At 52.7% G+C, this 16,749-nt stretch overlaps 1 long non-coding RNA gene across 1 annotated transcript; it reads left to right on the top strand.

The window, feature by feature from the left end:
* The first annotated feature begins 1,168 nt into the window (after positions 1–1,168).
* LOC143745565 (uncharacterized) lies at positions 1,169–8,232 on the top strand. Its single transcript, XR_013206021.1, has 4 exons — positions 1,169–1,192; positions 7,472–7,507; positions 7,802–7,925; positions 8,163–8,232. It is a non-coding gene; the product is annotated as an uncharacterized LOC143745565 (long non-coding RNA).
* Positions 8,233–16,749: the final 8,517 nt, after the last annotated feature.

The following is a 16,749-nucleotide window of genomic DNA, read 5'->3' as shown; positions in this document are numbered from 1 at the left end:
AAAAACTTTAAACTCATTTTTCTCAGTTTCACACTCTGGTGAGTTAAGGTCTTTTGCCTTTGTAGGGCAGATCTGCTATGTCCTACTTAAGTAAGTATTCCTAATTTTAATATTTATTAGCAGGGTTTTTTCTGGAGATGGATATTGCGGTGGCAGAAAAGTATAAACTTAGAAATTGTATGGGCTGAAAGTTTAACACGTGTTTGGCAAAATAAATGCTATGTTGTTAGCTGGTAGTGTGGGTGCTCATATAGCCGTTGATAAGATTCAAATTAGAATTATATTTATTTGTCTCTTTCTGGAGGAATTCGTAGAGGGTTCACAAAAGTCATGGCCTAGAGAATACAGTTCATGAGTACAAACACTTCTCTGCCTTCAACGGCGCAAGAAGGCAATCGGCTCTAGAAAAAACCCCTGGGGAATTTGAATTTGGGAGAAATATATATATGTTTTAATTGCGTTCACAAAAAGGTTTCCTCTGCAGAGCCTTATGAATGGGCTTTGGAGGGTTGTAGCTTGCGTTCACAGCTGCAGGAAATGTCTTTCGAAGAGTAACGTTAGAGTTGCTGGGTGCTATTTTGATTTAGTGATTGTAATTGTTTTTTTTTTTTTATATATAACCTCTTTCTAGAAATCCCTCAAATGAAAAGTGACCTCGCCATTATTGTTCAAAAGGTAAGTTCCTCTGATTTCCATTGCTTTTTAAAATTGTTTCTCAAGCAGATCTGTAGAGACTTGTGATGTCGGGCTGATTGATAGTGTTAATTATTTGATGTATTTGCACTTTAATTTATTGAAGAGAATAACTATATTTTTCTTCTATGAACAAGACTGGAAGGAGTCCTGTGGAGGATCTAGATTCCCCCTTCTCGACTTTTGGAGAAGTGCAACCGGTGAGTAACCCCCTTTAATTTGTATTTATTTAGTTTACTTGTTACTCAAACAGAGCTATATGGATTTTTATGATGTTTGGCTGATTACTTTTGCATGTAACTTTAATTTATTGACATGTTTGATGTTTTCTAAGCCCCCCCTGTAAATAAGAATCTATAGTGGCTTGCTTGGATGAATAAAAATTTTGGTGGGAGTTTTACTAAGTTTCTTTCTTCTCTAAGACTCCAGAGAGGAGACCGAGCCATTTAAAGAGAGTCCCATGGTGACTGATCTCGAGTGCTTTCGAGAGACACCACAGGTGTGTGTAACCCTTTTATACCTCAGATTTTTCTGTACTTATTTTACTTAAGGCTCCAACTGAGCTATAGGGATTTTTATGTTGGGATAGTTAGTGGTAATATGTAATTTACTTGCCCCATATGCATAAAATTGTTGAAGTTTCACAATTGTTGAGTTTAACAATGTTCCCTTTTGTTGTCACTCCGAGTTACGTCGGATGGGGTTTCGCTTAGAACACCTATCGACTTCGAGTATTACAAAACGAGCCAATGGCAAAGAAATGCCATGGGTCTGCGGAATTTGCATAGCGTAAATCCGCCTTACCTCGTGGGTATAAAAGGAGGACGCCGGCAACAGGCAGATATGTTTTCTCTTCGGAGCCAAGAGTATTTCTTCACTCCACAGTCATCTCTGACTTCGCTCTACGAGACGAGCTTCTCTCTCCGGTGTTGGTGTGACGGCGATCTGCAGCGAGCTCACAGTGCCTGCTGATCTGTGCAGTAATCTGCCAGTGTGTGTGTGTCTCCCTGTGCGCTTCAACATCGCAGAGTTTTTTTCTCTCCTCTCATAAAAGAGCTCGCACGCGGCACGTCTTTTTAAAGACGGCTCGCCCGTGTATTTCTGGTTGCAGCGGACTGGTATCGGACTCTGATGGGCACGAGCGCTGTCTAGTGTGTTTGATCATGCTTGAACAGCGCTCGTGGGTGACTCATGTTCTCGCAAGGGAACGTGATCATCGCGTCATATATAGGTCGAGACTCGGTGAACTCGCAAGAGTGAGAGTCCCCTCATCCACCCCCCGATCTTCGGCTGGTGGCCAGGGTGACCTGAGGGTTACGGTCTGGAACAAGGCGCCGACTACGTGTCCGTGACCCCAGCCCCCCTCTTCAATGACGGTGCCCGCTAGTGAACTGCTGATTTCCGCGAGTCTACCCTCTGGTGGCCCGCGTGTTTCAGTTGAAGCTACAGAGGAAGATGCCATGTCTGTTGCAGCATCACTAGGTGGGCTTGAGTCTTCTGGAAGTGAGGGCTCGTCACAGCTGCCACCTTCCGGTGTGCATACGGCTGTGCCTGAGTCTGATCCGGAGATGACGGCCATGCTTTCCTGGGACGATTGGTTTTGGGTAAGGCCGCCGACCCTCGTCCGTGGCAAACCCCAATACCTCTCTTCCCGGACGTGCATGATGAGATCTCGAAGTCCTAGAAGACCCCCTTGTCTTCTCAGGACCGCTCGCTGATCTCATCCGCCTTTCCTCCCCTCGATGGGGCCGCTGCCCTTGGGTACACTGGGGTTCCCCCGGCTGAACGCTCTGTTGCGATGCTATGTGTCCTCAGAGTGCTTCTTCTCGGCGCAATCCTAAGCACCCGCCCGTGGCCTGTAGTTTTTCGTCTACGCTTGTGGCGAGATCCTGTAGTGCCACGGGACTGGCAGCCGCCTCTCTGCATGCCATGGCTGACCCAGATGCTCATGGACCTGCACGAGGGCGGGACTGACCCAGGGCTCTTCACTGAGCTGCGCGCCGTCGCTGACCTTGCTCTCCGAGCGACGAAAGTGGCCGTACGCTCCCTGGGTCAGGTGATGCTCACCATTCTGTGGCTGAACCTGTCTGATGTGCTGGATGTCACACGGACCCGTCTGTCCGACATTCCCATATCCCAGGTCGGCCTCTCCGGCGGTGCGGTTGAGGGCTTGACCAACAGCTCTCAGCCGCTCATGAGCAGACTGACGTTGATTCTGTCCCGACGGCCCCGCCGTCCGCCCAGGTCCCTCGGTCTGCCCACCGCCGAAGGCGCCCCCCCGCGGCTCCCACCCCGCCCGTTCACCGGGCTGGCTCTGGGGGCCGCGGGCGGACGCCACAGCCCCTCTCCAGCCCCGCCCCCCGCTACACGCCGGGTTAAGCGGCGCTCCTGAGACGGGCTCCTCGGGGATGGAGCAGACTGAGGTTGACTCTGTCCCGACGGCCCTGCCGTCCGCTCAGGTCCCTCGGTCTGCCCACCGCCGTGGGCGCTCCCCCGCGGCTCCCACCCCGCCCGCTCAGCCGGGCCGGCTCTGGAGGCCGCGGTCGGACGCCAAAACAGTCCTCTCCAGCCCCGCCCCCCGCTACACGCCGGGTTAAGCGGCGCTCTTGGGATGGGCTCCTCAGAGATGGGACTCAGTTCTTTCCAGGAGCTGGTAGCAGGACCACTCCTTTCCCCGGGTGAGGGCCGGGGAAGAATCCTTATTCTCCAAAGAACTGACTCTCCTGTCTCTGAGCACAGAGAGTTCGGACGACACAGAGCGCCGCCCACATGCCGTGCTCTCCTCGTCCCCCTCTGTCCCGGAGGTGGTTGACACGGCGTGCCGTCCACGACCGCTTCGCCCCTGTCCCCCTCTGTCGCCAGACCCTTGACAGAGCAGGCCCCTGTGGAACGCTGGTCCTTCCCTGGCCTCCTCTGTCAGGGTGCGGTTTTGACCTTACCCCCACACCGGGCCGCTATGCCGTCCACGTCTGGGCCGGTCATTCCGCTTCGCTGCACCACCGGAGGGACGTCTGTGGTTCTCGACGCCGCTGGCACAGTTGGGAGCCTGCCTAGAGCTTACCTTCTGTTCCGCGCGAACCATCGGCTCGGCTATGCGATTCAGTTCGCACGGTCTCCTCCCCACTTCAGGGGAGTCCGCTCCACTTTGGTCGATGGCTATGCCCTATCATGAGAGCGGAGGTTGCTACCCTACTGGCGAAGGGTGCGATTGAGACTGTCCCTCCAGCCGAAAGGAGGTCCAGGGGTACAGCCCCTACCTCCTTGTCCCGAAGAAGTCTGGTGGGTTACGGCCAATCCTGGTCCGAACCGCTCCCTTCACAGGCTGCCGTTCAAGATGCTCCTGGCCAAACGCATTTCTGGATGTGTGCGGCCACAGGATTGGTTTGCAGCGATCGACCTGAAGGACGCCTACTTTTATGTCTCCGTTCTCCCTCGACTCAGGCCATACCTACAGTTTGCTGTCAGGGCGCGCGCATATCAGTACGCTGTTTTCCCATTCGGGCTAGCCCTGTCTCTTCGCGCCTTCACAAGGTTGTTGAGGCTGCCTTTGTTCCTCCAAGGGAACACGGGGTTCGCATCCTGAACTATCTCGGTGACTGGCTGTCTTAAGCTCACTCCTGAGACCAGGTTTGCGAATACAGGGACCCAGTGCTTCGGCACCTAGCTCGTCTGGGCCTTCGGGTCAACCGGGGAAGGAGTAAACTTTGCCCCGTGCAGAGGAGCTCTTTTCTCGGTATGGACTTGGTCGCCTTCTCCACTCAGCCATTGCTGACTTGCCTGAGACTATCAAGCGCAAGAGTGCGGTTCCACTGAAGTTTCTTCAGAGGCTCCTGGGGCATATGGCATCTGCAGCCGTGGTTCGCCGCTCAGATTGCTTCATATGAGACCGCTTCAGCTTTGGCTCCGCGACCGAGTCCCGAGGTGGGCATGGCAACACGGCACCCTCCGAGTACCAGTTACTCCGACCTGCCGTCAGACCTTCACCCCGTGGTCTAACCTCAGTTTTCTACGGGCCGAGTACCCCTGGAACAAGCTTCGCGGCATGTTGTTGTAACGACAGATGCCTCCTCCACGGGCTGGGGTGCCATGTGCAATGGACGTGCTGCCGCGGGCTCCTGGACAGGACCCCGACGCCTCTGGCACGTCAATTGTCTCGAGTTGCTGGCCGTACGTCTTGCTTTGCGCCGCTTCCGGGCCGTGCTCAAGAACCAACACGTACTAGTCCGTTCAGACTATACCGCCTCTGTAGCGTACATCAACCATCAAGGTGGTCTACGCTCCCGCCGTATGTCGCAACTCGCCCGCCACCTCCTCATATGGAGTCAGAAGCATCTGAGGTCGCTTCATGCCATTTATATCCCCGGAGCCCTGAACTGTGCAGCCGACGAGCTCTCACGGCTTCAGCCCCTCCCGGGAGATTGGCGACTCCATCCCCAGTCGGTTCAGCTGATTTGGGACCAGTTCGGGGACGCACAGATAGATCTGTTTGCCTCCCACGACTCGACCCATTGCGCCCAGCTTTATTCCCTGACCGAGGGCACGCTCGGCACGGATGCTCTGGCGCACAGTTGGCCGCAGGGCCGCAAGTATGCGTTTCCCCCAGTGAGCCTTCTTGCGCAGACCTTGCGCAAGGTCAGGGAGGACGCGGAGCAGGTCATTCTGGTCGCGCCATACTGGCCTGCCCAGACCTGGTTCTCCGAACTAGTACTCCTCGCGACAGCACCTCCCTGGCCGATCCCTCTGAGGAAGAACCTTCTTCCTCAGGGACGGGGCCACCTATGGCACCCTCGTCCCGATCTCTGGAACCTCCACGTGTGGCTCCTCGATGGGACGAGGCAGGTTTGAGTACCCTACCACCAGCGGTGGTGGCTACCATCACTTCCGCTAGGGCGTCGTCCACGTGACACGTCTATGCGTTGAAGTGGAACCTCTTCGTCAGCTGGTGCTCTTCTCACCGAGAAGACCCCCGGAGATGCTCGATCAGCGTTGTGCCTTCCTTCCTTCAACAGGGGCTGGAGCGAAGGCTGTCTCCCTCCACCCTGAAGGTCTACGTTGCCGCTATTGCCGCACACCATGACCTCATTGAAGGTAAGTCGGTGGGGAAGCACGACCTGGTTATCAGGTTCCTGAGAGGAGCGAGGAGACTAAATCCGCCCCCCTCCTCTCGTTCCCTCTTCGGACCTCTCAGTGGTTCTAACTGCCCTATAGAGTGCTCCATCTGAGCCCCTGCAATCAGTCGAGCTTAAATTCCTGTCTATGAAGAAAGCGCTCCTGGTTGCACTGGCCTCCATCAAGATGGTAGGGGACCTGCACGCATTCTCCGTTGACGAAGCGTGCCTGGAGTCCGGGCCGGCTTACTCTCACGTGATCCTGAGACCCCGGCCTGGATACGTGCCCAAGGTTCCTACCACTCCCTTCCGGGACCAGGTGGTGAACCTGCAAGCGCTGCCCCTGGAGGAGGCAGACCCAGCCTTGCACTGCTCTGTCCAGTACGCGCTCTCCGCGCCTATGTAGACAGGACGCAGTGTTTCAGGACCTCAGACCAGCTCTTTGTCTGTTATGGTGGGAAGCTGAAGGGAAAGGCTCTCTCAAAGCAAAGGTTGTCTCACTGGATAGTGGACGCCATTGCTTTGGCATACCAGCAGCAAGGTCGACCGTGCCCCCTTGGTGTGACTGCCCACTCCACCCGGAGTGTGGCATCCTCTTGGGCTCTAGTGCATGGCGCCTCGCTAACAGACATCGGCAGAGCTGCAGGCTGGGCGACACCTAACACATTCGCCAGATTCTTTAATCTCCGAGTGGAGCCAGTGTCCTCTCGTGTACTCGCTTCAACCAGCTAGTACCGGACCCGCTCAGGTGTCTTCGCTTGCTCGCCATTCCACTCCACGGACTGGATACGTTCGATATTCTCCTCAGGTGAGCTTCCCCGGAAGCCCTGAGCTCCTCCAGCACTCCTGACGTCGGCGCCAGTGTCTATTGCCTGCGTGTCGGCTAGGTGCCTCCCGTGTGCATGGTCCCTCCTCTGAGCGACCCCCACATGTGTATTTCCACTGTAAGCCTCTTTGAGCATGTGTCTTTCCCTTGGCAAGCCACCTTGCCACCCCTGGGGTTGAAATATTCCACCTGCGGCTGGACACCCCAGTGTTCTCCATATGTCTCCTTCGGGTCATATGTGTATTCTCTAAATCCCCCCCCTCTGGGTTGGCAGTAATTGCATATTTCCCCTAAACTTTGGGATATGCTCCCCAGTGTACCTTGGTATTCCTGTGCTAAATAGGAGTCCTTCGTCCGTGCCAGTCTCACGACAGGGATCTCAGATTTACGCAGGGCACTGGAAGACAGCTGAGAAGGTGGCGTGATTAGACTGGTAACCCCATTCGTCGTCATCCGACGTAACTCGGAGTGACAACGAAAGGGAACGTCTCGGTTACGTATGTAACCCTCGTTCCCTGAGTAGGGAACGGAGACGTTACGTCTTCCTGCCACTTTCCGCTGTACCGCGGGGATCGCCTGAGCTCAGTCTTGGCTCCTCAGCGAAGAAACATATCTGCCTGTTGCCGGCGTCCTCCTTTTATACCCATGAGGTAAGGCGGAGATACGCTATGCAAATTCCGCAGACCCATGGCATTTCTTTGCCATTGGCTCGTTTTGTAATACTCGAAGTCGATAGGTGTTCTAAGCGAAACCCCATTCGTCGTCATCCGACGTAACGTCTCCGTTCCCTACTCAGGGAACGAGGGTTACATACGTAACCGAGGCGTTTTTCTTCTCTAACAAGACTGCAGCAACAGCTGAGACATCAGCGAAAACACAGGTGAGTAACATTATTTAGTAAGGATGGGTATAAACTGTGTGTTTGTAGGAGCCAATTAGTGTTATACGAGACAATCATCCTTTCCTCCTGCACCCATTCGCTCCTCTCCACCCACTGTCTTCTCCTTCCCTACTCTCCATCCAACCTCCTCCTCCTCCAACCTCCTCCTCTCTATTATTATATTATTATTATTATTAACTATTGGGAAGCTAAAAATAAGAATCAATATGAAACATAAAAACCTTTCTAAAAGTTGCCAATAAATTAATATTGTGATGTGAAATTATTTTTCAGATTGAAGTTATAAAGGGCTCTGGGGTGTTTTGCCAGGCCTTGCCACCTCTGCTACTGCCATGGTATGGAATCTGCTGCTGGGCACCTTTTGATTTGGAGACTTTGCTAAAAAGCAACCTGAATGGTACAAAACAACATGTTCCTAATCTCTTCTGTCCTTGAAAAAAAAAAAAAAACAAGTCAGTCATATTCTGTGGAATAAATTATGTTTGTGTGCGGGCATACCATTGCTTTTTTACTTGCCATTTTTGTATTTCCTTGCACCTCAAATAACAGTGATGTGTATATAAAAAATAATCTCTTGTTTTCACCACATTCATTTTACCCTCCTTTCATAATAATTTTGAAATATTACTTTAAGGTGGGAAGCCAACCAGAGGGGATGGGGAGCAGCTGGTCGCCCTTGACCAAATTAAAAAGGCAGCCATTATTGTTGAGTAAATGCATAATGCGTTGAGAAGGGAAAACAAAACTTTTAAGACTTTATAAGTTCACTACTTTAACCATAGCCTACTTGTATCAATGTTTATTAGGTATCAATGGAGACTGTATTAGATAGGGCACCCATTATTGTTACTGTATCTGCTTGTAACCTATAATACTAATTCATTGCTTGCTCTTTTCTTGATCCTTCCTTTCCTTTTCTAAAGCCACATTTCTGAATTTTTCCTATCCATGAATTTTCTCTGCTTTGGAAGCACATGATTGACCGTGTGACTGTTAACAATGCAGTCCCCATGACGGACGTGCATATGAAAGAACACAGTGTTTTCACACATACTCCGTGTGCAGTGTGTATGCGGTGCGTGTTGCGGTGTGTATACGGTACAGGAGCAGCACGCGCTACAGTGTTTTCACACATACTCCGTGTGCAGTGTGTATGCGGTGCGTGTTGCGTTGCGTATACGGTACAGGAGCAGCGCCCGCTACAGTGTTTTCACACATACTCCGTGTGCAGTGTGTATGCGGTGTGTGTTGCGGTGCGTATACGGTACAGGAACAGCACGCGCTACAGTGTTTTCACACATACTCCGTGTGCAGTGTGTATGCGGTGCGTATACGGTACAGGAGCAGCGCCCGCTACAGTGTTTTCACACATACTCCGTGTGCAGTGTGTATGCGGTGTGTGTTGCGGTGTGTATACGGTACAGGAGCAGCACGCGCTACAGTGTTTTCACACATACTCCGTGTGCAGTGTGTATGCGGTGTGTGTTGCGTTGCGTATACGGTACAGGAGCAGCGCCCGCTACAGTGTTTTCACACATACTCCGTGTGCAGTGTGTATGCGGTGTGTGTTGCGGTGCGTATACGGTACAGGAACAGCACGCGCTAAAGTGTTTTCACACATACTCCGTTTGCAGTGTGTATGCGGTGCGTGTTGCGGTGTGTATACGGTACAGGAGCAGCACGCGCTACAGTGTTTTCACACATACTCCGTGTGCAGTGTGTATGCGGTGTGTGTTGCGGTGTGTATACGGTACAGGAGCAGCACGCGCTACAGTCTTTTCACACATACTCCGTGTGCAGTGTGTATGCGGTGTGTTGCAGTGTGTATACGGTACAGGAGCAGCGCGCGCTACAGTGTTTTCACACATACTCCGTGTGCAGTGTGTATGCGGTGCGTATACGGTACAGGAGCAGCACACACTACAGTGTTTTCACACATACTCCGTGTGCAGTGTGTATACGGTGCGTATACGGTACAGGAGCAGCACACACTACAGTGTTTTCACACATACTCCGTGTGCAGTGTGTATGCGGTGCGTGTTGCGGTGCGTATACGGTACAGGAGCAGCACGCGCAACAGTGTTTTCACACATACTCCGTGTGCAGTGTGTATGCGGTGCGTATACGGTACAGGAGCAGCACGCGCTACAGTGTTTTCACACATACTCCGTGTGCAGAGTGTATACGGTGCGTATACGGTACAGGAGCAGCACACACTACAGTGTTTTCACACATACTCCGTGTGCAGTGTGTATACGGTGCGTATACGGTACAGGAGCAGCACACACTACAGTGTTTTCACACATACTCCGTGTGCAGTGTGTATGCGGTGCGTGTTGCGGTGTGTATACGGTACAGGAGCAGCACGCGCAACAGTGTTTTCACACATACTCCGTGTGCAGTGTGTATGCGGTGCGTATACGGTACAGGAGCAGCACACACTACAGTGTTTTCACACATACTCCGTGTGCAGTGTGTATACGGTGCGTATACGGTACAGGAGCAGCACACACTACAGTGTTTTCACACATACTCCGTGTGCAGTGTGTATGCGGTGCGTGTTGCGGTGTGTATACGGTACAGGAGCAGCACGCGCAACAGTGTTTTCACACATACTCCGTGTGCAGTGTGTATGCGGTGCGTATACGGTACAGGAGCAGCACACACTACAGTGTTTTCACACATACTCCGTGTGCAGTGTGTATACGGTGCGTATACGGTACAGGAGCAGCACACACTACAGTGTTTTCACACATACTCCGTGTGCAGTGTGTATGCGGTGCGTGTTGCGGTGCGTATACGGTACAGGAGCAGCACGCGCTACAGTGTTTTCACACATACTCCATGTGCAGTGTGTATGCGGTGTGTGTTGCGGTGTGTATACGGTACAGGAGCAGCACGCGCTACAGTCTTTTCACACATACTCCGTGTGCAGTGTGTATGCGGTGTGTTGCAGTGTGTATACGGTACAGGAGCAGCGCGCGCTACAGTGTTTTCACACATACTCCGTGTGCAGTGTGTATGCGGTGCGTATACGGTACAGGAGCAGCACACACTACAGTGTTTTCACACATACTCCGTGTGCAGTGTGTATACGGTGCGTATACGGTACAGGAGCAGCACACACTACAGTGTTTTCACACATACTCCGTGTGCAGTGTGTATGCGGTGCGTGTTGCGGTTCGTATACGGTACAGGAGCAGCACGCGCAACAGTGTTTTCACACATACTCCGTGTGCAGTGTGTATGCGGTGCGTATACGGTACAGGAGCAGCACGCGCTACAGTGTTTTCACACATACTCCGTGTGCAGAGTGTATACGGTGCGTATACGGTACAGGAGCAGCACACACTACAGTGTTTTCACACATACTCCGTGTGCAGTGTGTATACGGTGCGTATACGGTACAGGAGCAGCACACACTACAGTGTTTTCACACATACTCCGTGTGCAGTGTGTATGCGGTGCGTGTTGCGGTGTGTATACGGTACAGGAGCAGCACGCGCAACAGTGTTTTCACACATACTCCGTGTGCAGTGTGTATGCGGTGCGTATACGGTACAGGAGCAGCACACACTACAGTGTTTTCACACATACTCCGTGTGCAGTGTGTATACGGTGCGTATACGGTACAGGAGCAGCACACACTACAGTGTTTTCACACTACTCCGTGTGCAGTGTGTATACGGTGCGTATACGGTACAGGAGCAGCACACACTACAGTGTTTTCACACATACTCCGTGTGCAGTGTGTATGCGGTGCGTGTTGCGGTGCGTATACGGTACAGGAGCAGCACGCGCTACAGTGTTTTCACACATACTCCGCATACACACTGCACACTGAGTATGTGTGAAAACACTGTAGCGCGTGCTGCTCCTGTACCGCATACACACTGCACACGGAGAATGTGTGAAAACACTGTAGCGCTTGCTGCTCCTGTACCGTATACACAACGCAACACACACCGCATACACACTGCACACTGAGTATGTGTGAAAACACTGTAGTGCGTGCTGCTCCTGTACCGTATACACACTGCAACACACACCGTATACACACTGCACACGGAGTATGTGTGTAAACACTGTAGCGCGTGCTGCTCCTGTACCGTATACGCACTGCAACACGGACCGCATACACACTGCACACGGAGTATGTGTGAAAACACTGTACCCCGTGCTGCTCCTGTACCGTATACGCACTGCATACACACTGCACACGGAGTATGTTTGAAAACACTGTACCCCGTGCTGCTCCTGTACCGTATACACACCGCAACACGCACTGCATACACACTGCACACGGAGTATGTGTGAAAACACTGTACCGCGTGCTGCTCCTGTACCGTATACACACTGCACACGGAGTATGTGTGAAAACACTGTACCGCGTGCTGCTCCTGTACCGTATACACACCGCAACACGCACTGCATACACACTGCACACGGAGTATGTGTGAAAACACTGTACCGCGTGCTGCTCCTGTACCGTATACACACTGCACACGGAGTATGTGTGAAAACACTGTAGCGCGTGCTGCTCCTGTACTGTATACGCACCGCAACACACACCGCATACACACTGCACACGGAGTATGTGTGAAAACACTGTAGCGCGTGCTGCTCCTGTACCGTATACACACTGCACACGGAGTATGTGTGAAAACACTGTAGCGCGTGCTGCTCCTGTACCGTATACGCACCGCAACACGGACCGCATACACACTGCACAGGGAGTATGTGTGAAAACACTGTGGCGCGTGCTGCTCCTGTACCGTATACACACTGCACACGGAGTATGTGTGAAAACACTCTAGCACGCGCTGCTCCTCTCCCGTATACGCACCGCATACACACTGCACACGGAGTATGTGTGAAAACACTGTGGCGCGTGCTAGTCCTGTACCGTATACACACCGCAACACGCACCGCATACACACTGCACACGGAGTATGTGTGAAAACACTGTAGCGCGTGCTGCTCCTGTACCGTCGACACACCGCAACACACACCGCATACACACTGCACACGGAGTATGTGTGAAAACACTGTAGCGCGTGCTGCTCCTGTACCGTATACGCACCGCAACACACACCGCATACGCACTGCACACGGAGTATGTGTGAAAACACTGTAGCACGTGCTGCTCCTGTACCGTATACACACTGCACACGGAGTATGTGTGAAAGCACTGTAGCGCGTGCTGCTCCTGTACCGTGTACACACCGCAAAACACACCGCATACACACTGCACACGGAGTATGTGTGAAAACACTGTAGCGCGTGCTGCTCCTGTACCGTATACGCACCCCATACACACACCGCATACTCACTGCACACGGAGTATGTGTGAAAACACTGTAGCGCGTGCTGCTCCTGTACCGTATACGCACCGCATACACACACCGCATACACACTGCACAAGGAGTATGTGTGAAAACACTGTAGCGCGTGCTGCTCCTGTACCGTACACACACCGCAACACGCACCGTATACACACTGCACGCGGAGTATGTGTGAAAACACTGTAATGCGTGCTGCTACTGTACCGTGTACACACCGCAACACACACCGCATACACACTGCACACGGAGTATGTGTGAAAACACCGTAGCGCGTGCTGCTCCTGTACTGTATACGCACCGCAACACACACCGCATACACACTGCACACGGAGTATGTGTGAAAACACTGTAGCGCGTGCTGCTCCTGTACCGTATACGCACCGCAACACACACCGCATAAGCACTGCACACGGAGTATGTGTGAAAACACTGTAGCACGTGCTGCTCCTGTACCGTATACACACTGCACACGGAGTATGTGTAAAAGCACTGTAGCGCGTGCTGCTCCTGTACCGTGTACACACCGCAAAACACACCGCATACACACTGCACACGGAGTATGTGTGAAAACACTGTAGCGCGTGCTGCTCCTGTACCGTATACGCACCCCATACACACACCGCATACTCACTGCACACGGAGTATGTGTGAAAACACTGTAGCGCGTGCTGCTCCTGTACCGTATACGCACCGCATAAACATACCGCATACACACTGCACAAGGAGTATGTGTGAAAACACTGTAGCGCGTGCTGCTCCTGTACCGTACACACACCGCAACACGCACCGTATACACACTGCACACGGAGTATGTGTGAAAACACTGTAATGCGTGCTGCTCCTGTACCGTGTACACACCGCAACACACACCGCATACACACTGCACACGGAGTATGTGTGAAAACACCGTAGCGCGTGCTGCTCCTCTACTGTATACGCACCGCAACACACACCGCATACACACTGCACACGGAGTATGTGTGAAAACACTGTAGTGCGTGCTGCTCCTGTACCGTATACACACTGCACACGGAGTATGTGTGAAAACACTGTAGCGCGTGCTGCTCCTGTACCGTATACACACCGCAACACGCACCGCATACACACTGCACACGGAGTATGTGTTAAAACATTGTAGCGCGTGCTGCTCCTGTACCGTATACACACCGCAACACACATCGCATACACACTGCACACGGAGTATGTGTGAAAACACTGTAGCGCGCGCTGCTCCTGTACCGTATACGCACCGCAACACACACCGCATACACACTGCACACAGAGTATGTGTGAAAACACCGTAGCGCGTGCTGCTCCTGTACCGTATACGCACCGCAACACACACCGCATACACACTGCACACGGAGTATGTGTGAAAACACCGTCGCGCGTGCAGCTCCTGTACCGTAAACGCACCGCAACACACACCGCATACACACTGCACACGGAGTATGTGTGAAAACACCGTCGCGCGTGCAGCTCCTGTACCGTATACGCACCGCAACACACACCGCATACACACTGCACACGGAGTATGTGTGAAAACACTGTAGTGCGTGCTGCTCCTGTACCGTATACGCACCGCAACACACACCGCATACACACTGCACACGGAGTATGTGTGAAAACACTGTAGCGCGTGCTGCTCCTGTACCGTATACACACCGCAACACGCACTGCATACACACTGCACACGGAGTATGTGTGAAAACACTGTGGCGCGTGCTGCTCCTGTACCGTATACACACTGCACATGGAGTATGTGTGAAAACACTCTAGCGCGCGCTGCTCCTGTACCGCATACACACTGCACACTGAGTATGTGTGAAAACACTGTAGCGCGTGCTGCTCTTGTACCGCATACACACTGCACACGGAGAATGTGTGAAAACACTGTAGCGCGTGCTGCTCCTGTACCGTATACACACCGCAACACACACCGCATACACACTGCACACGGAGTATGTGTGAAAACACTGTAGCGCGTGCTGCTCCTGTACCGTATACGCACCGCAACACACACCGCATACACACTGCACACGGAGTATGTGTGAAAACACTGTAGCGCGTGCTGCTCCTGTACCGTATACACACCGCAACACGCACTGCATACACACTGCACACGGAGTATGTGTGAAAACACTGTGGCGCGTGCTGCTCCTGTACCGTATACACACTGCACATGGAGTATGTGTGAAAACACTCTAGCGCGCGCTGCTCCTGTACCGCATACACACTGCACACTGAGTATGTGTGAAAACACTGTAGCGCGTGCTGCTCTTGTACCGCATACACACTGCACACGGAGAATGTGTGAAAACACTGTAGCGCGTGCTGCTCCTGTACCGTATACACACCGCAACACACACCGCATACACACTGCACACGGAGTATGTGTGAAAACACTGTAGTGCGTGCTGCTCCTGTACCGTATACACACCGCAACACACACCGCATACACACTGCACACGGAGTATGTGTGTAAACACTGTAGCGCGCGCTGCTACTGTACCGTATACACACCGCAACACACACCGTATACACACTGCACACGGAGTATGTGTGTAAACACTGTAGCGCGTGTTGCTCCTGTACCGTATACGCACTGCAACACGGAGTATGTGTGTAAACACTGTAGCGCGCGCTGCTCCTGTACCGTATACACACCGCAACACACACCGCATACACACTGCACACGGAGTATGTGTATAAACACTGCAGCGCGCGCTGCTCCTGTACCGTATACACACCGCAACACACACCGCATACACACTGCACACGGAGTATGTGTGAAAACACCGTAGCGCGTGCTGCTCCTCTACTGTATACGCACCGCAACACACACCGCATACACACTGCACACGGAGTATGTGTGAAAACACTGTAGTGCGTGCTGCTCCTGTACCGTATACACACTGCACACGGAGTATGTGTGAAAACACTGTAGCGCGTGCTGCTCCTGTACCGTATACACACCGCAACACGCACCGCATACACACTGCACACGGAGTATGTGTTAAAACATTGTAGCGCGTGCTGCTCCTGTACCGTATACACACCGCAACACACATCGCATACACACTGCACACGGAGTATGTGTGAAAACACTGTAGCGCGCGCTGCTCCTGTACCGTATACGCACCGCAACACACACCGCATACACACTGCACACAGAGTATGTGTGAAAACACCGTAGCGCGTGCTGCTCCTGTACCGTATACGCACCGCAACACACACCGCATACACACTGCACACGGAGTATGTGTGAAAACACCGTCGCGCGTGCAGCTCCTGTACCGTAAACGCACCGCAACACACACCGCATACACACTGCACACGGAGTATGTGTGAAAACACCGTCGCGCGTGCAGCTCCTGTACCGTATACGCACCGCAACAAACACCGCATACACACTGCACACGGAGTATGTGTGAAAACACTGTAGTGCGTGCTGCTCCTGTACCGTATACGCACCGCAACACACACCGCATACACACTGCACACGGAGTATGTGTGAAAACACTGTAGCGCGTGCTGCTCCTGTACCGTATACACACCGCAACACGCACTGCATACACACTGCACACGGAGTATGTGTGAAAACACTGTGGCGCGTGCTGCTCCTGTACCGTATACACACTGCACATGGAGTATGTGTGAAAACACTCTAGCGCGCGCTGCTCCTGTACCGCATACACACTGCACACTGAGTATGTGTGAAAACACTGTAGCGCGTGCTGCTCCTGTACCGCATACACACTGCACACGGAGAATGTGTGAAAACACTGTAGCGCGTGCTGCTCCTGTACCGTATACACACCGCAACACACACCGCATACACACTGCACACGGAGTATGTGTGAAAACACTGTAGCG

This window comes from Siphateles boraxobius, unplaced genomic scaffold, assembly GCF_051911475.1.
Source record: "Siphateles boraxobius isolate OS27281-9 unplaced genomic scaffold, OSU_SipBor_1 207, whole genome shotgun sequence".
Classification (NCBI taxonomy): Eukaryota; Metazoa; Chordata; class Actinopteri; order Cypriniformes; family Leuciscidae; genus Siphateles; species Siphateles boraxobius.
The sequence above is the reverse complement of the archived record's forward strand: the minus strand, read 5'-3'. Positions and strand labels throughout refer to the sequence as shown.